Genomic DNA, 12,540 nt, shown 5'->3' on the forward strand with positions numbered 1-12,540 from the left:
GGAGTTTTTTGAGCACACACCCCTCATATCAGAGGAGCTTTCAGTCAACCTGTGACTGCAATCCTGCATTTACTCTAATTTCTCTGCCACTTCTTACTACGCTACTTTTAGCCTGTGGCTTAGCACTTCTGGTCATAATATTTAACTGCACACAGAGAAAAAAAGAAAAGAGAAAAAAAAAAAAGAAAAGCAGCTACAGTTCTTAAAATCTGGTTATTTTGCTGCATGTGCGTTGACATTGAAAAAATGTGTCCTTATTGCCTGAACCTGTTCCCGTCATGAGAACATCAGTTCTACAACAGGAATCTTGGTCTAAATCATAGTCAAGATTTCCTACTGTGGTTTGCCATGTTAAAGTAATAATAGACGCATCAGGCTAACTTCTAATAATCTCTACTGCACTTTGCTTCACAGCCCTTGGAATGAGCAAGGTGTAAGTGTGTTTCCAAAGCTGAGTTCAAGCCTCTGATTGCCTCTAATTTTCTAATGAATCTGAGGAATATTTTCCTAGTTCGACTTGAGGACTTTCCATGCATTGATGAAATCTGGGTCATGGCACAAATGCTTCAGTGGTTGGACTTGTTCTAGTGGCTCACATTATGCTGCCTCCAGGGCTCACCTGTGCTAACCGCAGCCATGTCTAGGATCTGAGTTCAGAAAACACATGGAGTTGAGACAGACAATTTTTCACAGGAAAAATAGTTTTTCAACCCAGCCCAGCAATTCTCCTCCTTTTTCCAGGAACAGTCAGATAGAAAGAATGAGTTAGGCTGTGCTCCAGAGGAGGAGTGGCCATTCACTCTGGTTTTATCATAGAATCATAGAATGCTTTGGGATAGAAGGGACCTTTAGAGGTCATCTAGCCCAGCTTCACTGCAGTGAGCAGGGACATCTATCACTTGCTCAGGTTGCTCAGAGCCCCGTCCATCTTGGCGTTGAATGTTTCCAGGGATGGGGCCTCCACTACCTTGCTGGGCAACCTGTGCCAGTGTTTCACCACCCTCATCGTAAAAAATTTCTTCATTATTTCTAGCCTAAATCTACCCCCTCTTAGTTTAAAGCTATTATTCCTTGTCCTATCACTCCATGCCCTTGTAAAAAGTCCCTCTCCAGCTCTTTTGCAGGTCCCCTTCAGGTACTGGAAGGCTGCTGTAAGGTCTCCCTGGAGCCTGCTCTTCTCCAGGCTGAACAGCCCCAACTGCCTCAGCCTTTCCTTGTAGGAGAGGTGCTCCAGCCCTTTGTGGGCCTCCTCTGGACTCACTCCAACAGCTCCATGTCCTTCCTGTGCTGAGGGCTCCAGAGCTGGACGCAGACTCCAAGTGGGGTCTCACCAGAGCAGAGCCGAGGGACAGAATCCCCTCCCTCGACCTGCTGACCACGCTGCTTTTGATGCAGCCCAGCATACAGTTGGCCTTCTGGACTGCAAGTGCACATCCACCAGTACCCCCAAGTCCTTCTCGGCAGGGCTGCTCTCTATCGCTTCATCCCCCAGCCTGTATTGATAGCAGGGCTTGCCCCGACCCAGATGCAGGACCTTGCAGTTGGCCTTGTTGAACCTCATGAGGTTTACACAGACCCACTTCTCAAGCTTGTCAGGTCCTTCTGGATGGCATCCCATCCTTCTGGCCCATTCTCTGTCAACATCCTCACACGTTACAGGCAACATCTCTTCTGCCCTGCAGAGATGCCACATGATGGGTATATTATTGGTCATTTTCCTTCTCTTTTTATTTTTTTTGTCGGCTGCGTTTCCTGGCTTTTGTCTGTATCTCAAGAAGAATGAGTAAGGGTACTGCCCTGCTTTTTACTTGGAAAAACTGAACTGTCCTGTGGTAAAGGCAAAAGTTGCAACACTGCAGAGGTTAGTTATCCCTCTGGCATCTGGACGGGCCAAGACAGAATGGCAGGTGGTGAGCGGAGGTAAATGGGGGAAGCAAGCAGGAAATGTGGGAGGCACCTGCCACTGAGGCATCTGCTTGTATTGAGGACCTTGAACCACCACAGGCTGGCACTCACTGCAGCCTGACACTGCCAAGTACCTCTTCTCCTCTGCGACATTGGCTTCCCATTGGCCAAAGCCCACCTGGGCTGTAATTCTACCCCTTTCAGTGCAATTACACCATATAAACTCAGCTGTATGTTTTCCTGGGTAAGAGAACTCCCTATTAATAATGTTCACTAGCTTATGCTCTGAACCGTCCAGGAAAAATCAGTGATACGAAGAATCCTCTGGCTTTCAGCTGACCTAAAGCTGTGCAACATCCTATTAGTTCACACTGCCAGTGAGCAGAAAGTGATTCATGGCTGTTCACAAGCAGAAACAAGGCAATATAGGAGCAAGCAGTTACAAATAAGAGGACTGATATTTCACTCCATACGATTAGCTTTTGTCTCATTGCCTGTGCATCCTCAGATTTTATGGTCCAAAAGATAACTAAATCTTTACAATATAGCCCTCGTCATTAAAACTGTGTTTGAAACATAATTTTGATAAAGCCATGCACAGCTCTGCTGTAAGTAACCTCTGTGAGCTCTGGGCTTTTGTTTTTGCAGTTCTTCTGGGTAAATATTTGATTTCTGATTGCTCATCTGGCCATACAGTAAATTCAGCTTGTATTTTGATGGTTCATCTGTGGTGTGGATTTTTGGCAGTAAGAGAATTACATAAGTGGTTGTTTTTCCGGTACTGAAACACGAATGGCATGGTGGCCACTACCTGCTGAGGCACCCACACCAGTGGGATGTATGCTGCTCATCATCAGCAATTCTAGGATAAAAAATGAGTAAGAAAAGAAGTCACTGCTTTTTCAATGACATTTGCTTTGACTGATCAGCAGGATTTAAACCTGTGACCTTCAGTGTCATAACACAGATTATTTGAGTAAAGTCATTAGCTAATGGCAGAAGGAAGGTGTTCCGCTTTAGGGAGACTGGCAAAGAGCACAGATGTTTTATAAACCTGTCAAGCGAGAATATTAGGACGTCATAAAAAGACACTGACAGTTTCATTAGAGTGCTGTTTTATGTTTACGTAATGAGACTTTTAATGTATCTTAGGTTTGAGGGGAAGAAGAAGAATAATGAGGTGTTTCCCTAATAGGGAATAAAGGTTTCTTTTTTCCTCATATGGTCCCATTGCTAGAGGAAAAGTGTCTGGCAGGAAGTAATCCTGGACTGAGTCCGAGGGAAAGTCTGTGTTATGCAAGACTTGCAGGGAATGTGGACTTCCCACAAGAAGAGCATCCACGTTCCCTCCTGTACCAATGGCTGGCTGAGATCCTCCAGTCATTATAAAGAAAAGACAAACATGCAAATGCTCAAGAAAAAAGCACAAAATTGCAGAGAGGCCTTGTTCCCTTTCCCTCAAGCTGGGCTGGTAAGACTTTCTGCAATGGAAAAAAACTACAGCTGATTACTGCTGCCAAACTTAGGCACTGTTAATTTAAATTCCCCTTAGCAATTGACTTGTAGTGCTGCAAAGTCCCAGGGGACTTTATTCCACAGTGATTTATAGTAGAGAAAATGGAGGTGAAGAAGAAATTGTACTCCATCTCAGTCCTCATTAATGAACAAAGGTACCCAAACGTGTCCTCTGCTAAAGGCTTTTTTGGCCAGAGCAGGGCTCAAAAGGGAAGCAAAGAACATGCAGCTGTTAGGTACATTGCTGCTCTGTGCACAGTAGGGATTGAATTGAAGGAAATGCATAACCTATCCAGCCTGTGATAACGGCTTCCACCTAATCCCCAACGAACCATCCCCATCCTCCAAACCCTCACTGGGGATTTTGGAAGCTGACTGATAGGTTTGCAGGATCCACCTCTTATATCTTTCTGAACATTTTAGAGGGATTCTTGCTGTTGATCCCCAAAGAGGCTCTTTAGCTTTTCCTTTAATTGTTTGACAGCCCACTTCCAAAAAAACAGCAGAGCATGTGTGAAAGACAGAATTGCGCGTGCAGTCAAGGGGTATTAAAACTGGAAATTACAGTTAAATATGTCAACTGAAAGCTCTCAGAAAAACCGTTTGTAAACCACAACAGCTGACACCAAATGCAGAACAACACAGCTATATAAAGAAGGTTGGCTGATATTATTGCCAGAAAACCATCCTCGTTGATGGAGTCTGCCAACAACAAGTGATGTCAGAGCTGGCAATGAATGAAGTAGTGAATGTGAATGTGATGTCTGGCAGTATTTCTTGAGAGGTGTTCACAACATCAGGGCTGGAGACTTACAGAACACAATTAAAAAGAGATGTCTGAGGATAAACCTGTGCAGCCTAACTCCTATGGCCAACAGGAAACATCTCCTGTGTGTTTTGTTCCTGTCTTCTGTGCATCTGGCTTGGGCTGGATTGAGCACTATAACTCATGTGCAATGAACCAAGTCCTCTAAGACATTCCTGGCCCCTTGGTTGTTTTCTCCATCGCTCTGCCAGTGCCCCCACAGTAAGGCGGCAAAAGGTGGCTTGGAGCAAGGCGGGGAAAACAAAGCGTACCTGTGTCTCCAGTGATTGCAGTGCGTGGTCAGTCATGTAAGCGCAAAGGCATCGTCATCAGCGCTAAGAACTGTAGCAGCTGCCGGGTGAGCGGTCATCACCCTTTGCGATCCCTGCTGTGACCTGGAGCCAGGGAGCTGCTCAGAGAGCTGGACAATGGCACAGCCACTTATCTCATGGCTGACTTAGCCCCACTCAGTCCCAGCAGAGCCCCTCTGGACTGCAGTTGTGAACTCAGCTACGTTTGCGGCGCGGTGTTGTTACCTGTGGCTAGAGCAAGGCCGCTGTGTGTCAGTTCACCAGCGCTTTCTGCCTCCGTCAGTCAGAGTCGTTTGAACCTCAGCCCCGGGCAGGCTCCTTTCCTTCCTGTTCCTGGTGTGCCCTGAAAAGCTGGAGCTGCAGTTTCTCTGCCAGGACACTGTTCAGAATGGCGTATCTACGTCTGACTGGATGGGCCGGTCATCATCCTTTCCCCTTCTTGGCATGCCCCGTATCTTGTTCAGTGCTTGGCAGCCTGGCTTGTTGTTTCTGGCTGCCCTGCCCCACAAACACTGCTGAGCAAAGGCTGCAGTTCGCAGCAGTCCCAGGCAGTGTGGACAGAGCCTGGCTCCGGCTGAGCTCCCTGGGGTGCTCCGGCAGGAGGGCTGGGGGGGCTGGGGTGGTGCAGGGACACCTCTCAAGTGGCTGTTTGAACCTGTGTCAGCCGTGCTGCCCCGGAGGGAGGAACGACGGGGTGCTGAAATGAAATTGAGGGATTGTCAATCTGTTTCTCAGGAAGCAGGGTTTTTACTCTCAGCACGGTAAGTAATTCTGGTCTTATCTTCCAACCAAATGGAAAAGGAAACTAATATTTAGAAGGTTTCAATGGAAGTAGAAAATATTCTCGCGAATTAAATGGACTGAAGGGTAAGGAGTCTCTGTCAGTGAGTGAGTCAATGTATTCTTAAACTACAGTTTTACGCATAAAAACCTGATGGTTTTTATGAAATGAGATCATGGTTTCTCCCTATTTTGAGAAAGTGCATTCACATACTGAAAAAACAGCAAAGACCAAACTAATGTGCATTACTTGGCAAGTGACAGCAGACAAGCCAGAAGAAAATCCAGTGTGCTGTAATTCAAATGGCAGCTTGGATAAAGCTCTGCAGCTGGGAAGGAAGAGGAGCATGGACAAATACTTGCCATGCATATGCTAAAAAACTGCTACATGTCTTCCACAGCAAAACATGCATTCCCATGTGTCCTCCCCAGTAAGGCGCCACAGGAGCAACCATGGCTTCTGCCATGTGGTTCCAAAGCATGACATGTGTGACTGCACGTGTGCCTGCAAATGCCCCATTTTTCTGCAATGATACAGTTCCAGATTACAGATAATTTAGATAATACAGTAACTAGAGACATATACATATCACCTAGACAGAAGATAAATCCTTTCCAGCTGAGAAAGTTCCCTTTGGACTTCGCCACGTTGCCAGCGCACCAGAGCTGGAAGAGTTCGTGGGTGTGTGTATTGTATGTATGTCCCTGTGTCTTTCTGCAGGACCTTCATCCCTCTCAGCTGTTGAATAGGCATCTTTCAGTAGCACTAAGTTCACTTTGAGAATTAGCTGATAAGTAATCAGGAAAAGACCTTTCTGCAGACAGAGTATGATCTGGGGACTCTCGTCTGCAGAGAGCAGTATCTTAGAAGAGGCCTTCACCTAAAAGATTACAAGTCCGTGACACACTTTCAAGTAGTCCAGAAATTTTCTTTTATTCTCTCATTTGACTTTTGCTTCTCATGCCAAGACCTCATCAATCAAATCTGAGTTAGTAAAATAATTTCCTTTTGAGCACAGAAACAGCAACATGTGAGCTACTTGTAAACACTTCAAGTACCATGAGGCATTTATCTTCTGGGAGGAACTCTTATTTTACCTGGTGGAGATATGCCCACCGCAGATGGTACTCCTGCTGTTCTCTTCTAACAAATCCATCTATCAGGAAACAAAAAATTCTTTAGTAGTGACCATCTCCCTCTTGCACTAACTTGGGAAATTTGCATAGAATCATAGAATCATTTAGGTTGGAAAAGACTTCTAAGATCATTGAGTCCAACCGTAAACATAACACTGCCGAGTCCACCACAAAACCATGTCCCTAAGCAGCTAATCTAAACATCTTCCAAATGCCTCCAGGGATGTTGACTCAACCGCTTCCCTGGGCAGCCTGTTCCAATGCTTGATAACTCTTTCAGTGAAAAATTTTTCCAAACTTTCCAATCTAAAAGTCCCCTGATGCAACTTGAGGCCATTGCCTCTTGTCCTCTCGCTAGTTACTTGGGAGAAGAGACCAACACCCACCTCGCTACAATCTCCTTTCAGACAGTTGTAGAGAGCAATAAGGGCTCCCCTCAGCCTCCTCTTCTCCAGACTAAACAACCCCAGTTACCTCATGTGCTCCTCACAGGAGCTGTGCTCTAGACCCTTCACCAGCCTCATTGCTCTACTTCGGACACACTCCAGCACCTCAATGTCCTTGTTGTAGTGAGGGGCCCAAAGCTGAACACAGTGCTCAAGGTGCACTCTCCCCAGTGGCGAGTACAGGGGCACGATCACCTCCCTACTCCTGCTGGCCACACTATTCCTGATGTAAACCAGGATGCCGTTGGCCTTCTTGGCCACCTGGGCACACTGCTGGCTCATGTTCAGCCAGCTGTCGACCAGCACCCCCAGGTCCCTTTCCAGCAGGCAGCTTTCCAGCCACTTTTCCCCAAACCTGTAGCATTGCATGGGGTTGTTGTGACCCAAGTGCAGGACCTGGCACTTAGCCTTGTTGAACGTCATACAGTTGGCCTCGGTCCATCAATGCAGAATGTCCAGATCCCCTTGCAGAACCTTCCTACCCTCGAGCAAACCAACACTCCCACCCATCTTGGTGTCATCTGCAAACTGACTGAGGGTGCACTCACTCACCTCATCCAGATTGTTGATAAAGATCTTAAACAGAACTGGCCCCAATACCGAGGCCTGGGGAACACCACTCGTGACCAGCCGCCAACTGGATTTATTTAACTCCTTTCACCACAACTCTGTGGGCCTGGCCATTGAGCCAATTTTTTCACTCAGAGAAGAGTACTCCTGTCCAAGCCATGAGCAGCCAGTTTCTCCAGAATGCTGTGGGAAATGGTGTCAAAGGCTTTATTAAAGTCCAGGTAAACTACATCCACAGCCCCTCCCTCATCCATGAAGTGTGGCATCTTGTCAGAGAAGGATTGCAGAAAAATTTGCACATTTAAAAAACATCTTAAAGGCAACTGAAATGAAGAACATGACCGAGAAGAATATTCCCTTAGGATGCCTGTCTCTAAGCAATGCTGAGGACTTCTCCGGAATCCTGTATGTGGTGCCAGCCACGTGATCTCTGAGAAGATAAATCAGAACTGAAGGAGTTTGTAGATGGATGATGGGAATGCGCAAAGTCTCAGAGAAGCTTACATATGTCAGAGAAATCGAAAAGATTGAAATTGTTGACTGTAGAAAGGAGACTAATAAGAAGGGATACAATATAAGTCTGTAGGATAATGAAAGATCTACAGATGATAGATATGGTGCACCACTGCTTGTGCAGCAGCAAAGGAGCGTTCAATGAATGGAGAGGCAGCAAACTCAAAATTGGCATCCATAACTGGACTGTGGAATCAGTAGTCAAGAACGTACAGAAAATGAAAAAGGAATAAGTAATTTTATAAGCATCAGGAATATGCTTTTTGTCTGCTGGCACAGTGTAGCACCTTCCCATTACCCAGCGTAGACAAAAAAAATGAAACTAAACAAAAATCTGCAAAGATGTATTATAAACACCATGTTCTACTTTGCATTAGTGTATTTATAATCTTTTGGATTTAATAACTTTATTAATAACATTTGATTTGCTTTGAGGAAGAAATTTCTTCAGATGATGATATGAAAACATGGCTAGAAGTGCTCATGCACACTCTGAGTAACACAATATCTCCTCTCTGAGTCTGAAGTAAATCCATTTTGATATTCTGTAAATACATCTCAATTGTCCTAGGAAGATGCTATTCCTTCAAAAATGGTTTTGTTTCTCTGAATGTTCACTGAAGAAAATGTGCAGAAAGGGGGGACTATTCAATCTACAGTATAATTGCTACCCAAAAAAAGGAAAGCAAGGCAGATAATGATGACCTTGGAAAGTGTTTTTTTTTTTCTTTTTTATTTGAATGCTTAACAATAAATGATGATCTCTGCCTTGATTGGAGGACCGTGGAGTATTCTGATGGCACTGTCAGATGGCAGAGTCTGTCATCCTTTTTAATAATTTGCAGCATCTCAGTTTTTTTGTGGAAAGAAGCATACTAGCATCACAGCAGAGCCAGAAGAATTTTTATGCACAAAGTTATTTCTACAAGGTGGCCCAGCACATTTCACGGAATAAAAGAAATCTTTACAAGGTGTATGCAGGGCGAATGGAGAAAAGAAAGACTGTGATCTTCACTGAGAAATTAAAAACTAGCATGATTGAAAAACATTTTGCAATTATTAATTGTTCTGATACAGCATATCTTGCAGAAGCGCAGCAAGATCAGAGCCTAATTGTACTAGAAGCTATACAGACCTGAAGAAAGAAGACTGTCGGTGCCCTGGAGACTTTACATGCTAACTAGATTAAACAGACAGAGAATGGGGAAAACATATGTTATTATCTTACTTTTACAGATTAGGGACTGAGGCACACGGGGCTTAATTGAACAGCTGAAGCTGTGTTTGAGCCAAGAGCTGAACACGGATCTCTAGAGCCCCATTAAAAACAAGACCAGCATTCGTAACCTCAAACTGTGTTGTCAATGTAACGATTGCAGCTAAACAGAAGACTTAATTTCAGGTCTCCAAAGAGCAATGTTAAAGTAACTTTTACATATTATCCCAGTAGTGCCCAGAGACCCCTTGTCTGGCTGAGGACTCTGTTCTGCTGGACACTATATAAACTTAGCAAAAAGGATGCTCTCGGCAAACCAAATGACAAAATACAACTGGGGAACAGTCTCTTCACATATAATCCTATAGATAAAGGAGTTCATTTCCTTAGTAGTTATGCACAAGGGTTGCCTGTAGTCTGTACTTAGAGCAGTTCTTTAGTATGTTATTCCTTATGTTCATTGTACAGCCTGATCGAAAGCATACTCTTATTTTTGGGATTCTTTCCCCTGCCTTTTTGCCATTTCAGACTTCATTCGACAAATACATGCTGAATCATGTTGTGCTTGTGTGGACAAAAAATCATCTAGCATAATTTTGAAGTTTTTGAAGTAGAACATGTCCTCAGCTCTCCTTTAACTTTTTAGTCCTGTGCTCTAAAGGGTAGGAGTTAGTGTGTTCTCATCCATAAATTTGATTATCTTCTGTTAGTAAGTCTGGGTTAAAATGAAGACTGATAGGCATAAAGTAAAAGTATAAACAATGTTTGAATTATTTTGCTGTGATGTTGTCAGACATTTAGTCCTATTTGGGAAAAAAAAATTGGTGTTTTAATGAAGATCCAACCAAGATTGTCACTGATTTCGGAGGGTGTTCAAGCTTTAACAGGTAGCCCTTAGATGGGCAAAAATTCAGCTAAAGCATTGCATTTTCTTAGTCTGATTTCTTTTATATAATATAACATAGTATAATAACATATCTAATGATGTCCTTAGTTAGAAAACAGTTGTGGGTACAGTTCAGACACAAAAAAGACTGTTCTGAGTCAACTGCTTGTTATCCCTTGATGCTCCCCTCCTAATGCCTTAAACATGTATTACCTTCTTCTCTGAATCCTATGCATCTTTACATGGTGAGCTTCAGCATTGTGCTGAGAAACACAATTTTCACATTTTTACGTCAGTTCTTGGGACTGAGGAGCTCTGGGGATGCACACACCGCAGGTTTGTAGTCAGGAGGCTTTTCTGTAGCATAGGTGGCTGAAAGGCATATGTTTCTTCCACCTGAAGTTATCTCGGTGAGACACGAGCGGAACTTCCAGAGGTGACCACGTGGGTATGAGTGGCTGGAATCAGACCTGACACCAGTGGGTGTTCACAGGTGAGTTACAGACCCCACTGCTTCTGCCCAAGCAGTGTCCTGGGCATGCCACCCAGCTGGACTGAGCTGGACCTATTGCTGCATTGATGAGGGTGTCCTTTCAAAGGCAGATCTGCCAGGGGCTGGAGTACTAGGAGTCAGAACAATCCCCAAGGCCATGAGCCGCTATCACTGGAGTGCTTCCTGGTACATAGTAACGGGCATTTTAAAGAGAGATTAATGTGCCACTCTCCATCAGCTGGCATGCTACACTGGGACCTGTATCCTCCTCCGTGTCGTGGGGGCAAAATAAAAGAGTTGCCACACCACAAGACAGCAAGTATGAAAGAGAGGAAGTGCATCCCAGCAGTCCCCAGCAGTAAGATTTCACCAGACCCTAGCTATTTACCTCTTACCTAATTCTGATGCTTGGTTTTTCCTAGAACTGTGTTTAAATTTTTCATCTTTCAAACAGGCTTGCTATGTTCTTCAGCCTCAGAGCAGTAGGAACGTTGCACCCTCCAGCCCCCATGCAGTCTGGCTAATGGCGAAATTGTTCCTGAGTGGGTGAAAAATTCAAGTCAGGTCACTTCAGGTTCTTGCAGTATAATACACTACATCATAATGAAAATTCATCTCATGTTGTGAACCGTATTGACGTGCTAAAATCAACAAAATGCTGTCAGGGAATGTTCTTTGAGGTTATCTTTAGATTGAATCTGCTTGGACTTTTGACACCTACTCAGCAATTTCTCTTGGCACGCAAGAAACATCTTATCAAAATGCTGAAAACGTTTAGTCAGTAACTAATTTATTCCCTTGTAAATGTCTTTGCTTCCTGATTACTCTTCCTCTCTCTCTCTCTCTCTTATTTACTGTTTGGATGATCAAATATATTCATGTAATAGGCAGGAGGGGATGTTCTTGGGAAGGAGATACAACATGACCTGGAGCAGAGCTTATCTCTCTGTGTAACAGGACAAAGATTTTCCTTTAAATAGTCTTTCAGTAAGTTCTATGCCTTTGGTATATTAAGTTGTCATTTGTTACTACAGTAAGGTTATGTGCATTTGTTTTACATAGATATGACCTGTAATTTTGCCTACTGATGGGCAAACTAGCAGTTTTTAAGGAACTTTATACTTATGCATTACAAGTACATACATTAGTGTGTTATTTAAAATATTCATTGTGACAACAGTACATGCTCATGCTTCAGTTATTTTTCTTTTGAAACAGTTTCAAAAACAACACATACGCTTTTATGTTTGCACAGATGAATATTTGTATAAGTGCTGATGTCGAAACAAATATGTGTATACATATCCAACTCTTGCAGAACAATCTATCTATCCTTATAAGTTAAAGGTGAGTATGTATTAGCAACCAGAGTAGTACCAATCAAGATGACAGCTTTGTGACCCTCTCTTTACACCTATTCATATATTCATACAAAAATAGGCAATCTGTTTCATGAACATAGTAGAAGTTGAAGCCATGTGAACCATTTCTTAGTATAAATTGTAGCACATGACTGCCCAAAGCATGTAACTTCTCACACAAGCTTATAACCTTACATGAAGTTTGGAAGCTAAGCTTAGTTTAAGAAACAAGTTAAAATTAAAAAGGAAAGAAAAGGTGGTACACACAAACAAATGACATATCCCACATGTGCAAGGGATCTAAATAAAGCCCGCTGTTTGGGAGCACAAATCCACATAGGGATGCACACACGGAATTAGCACACGTACGAATGAGACTATGCGGGCTCACACCTACAAATAGTATCATAGCCTCAGCTGCAAACTGATGACTTTTTCCGGAATATAGATTTATCACCTAGTTAGTCATTAGCACTCTGCTTAAATAATTGCAATTCAGCACAGTCAGAAAATATAACCACACATTCTCTCCAAATCTCCAAGCTGTCTTGCCTTTGGATTTTATTTCTGCAAGCGCTTGTTTCATGTATTCTTTAACACTC

This window comes from Opisthocomus hoazin, chromosome 2 (assembly GCF_030867145.1).
Source record: "Opisthocomus hoazin isolate bOpiHoa1 chromosome 2, bOpiHoa1.hap1, whole genome shotgun sequence".
NCBI lineage: Eukaryota > Metazoa > Chordata > Aves > Opisthocomiformes > Opisthocomidae > Opisthocomus > Opisthocomus hoazin.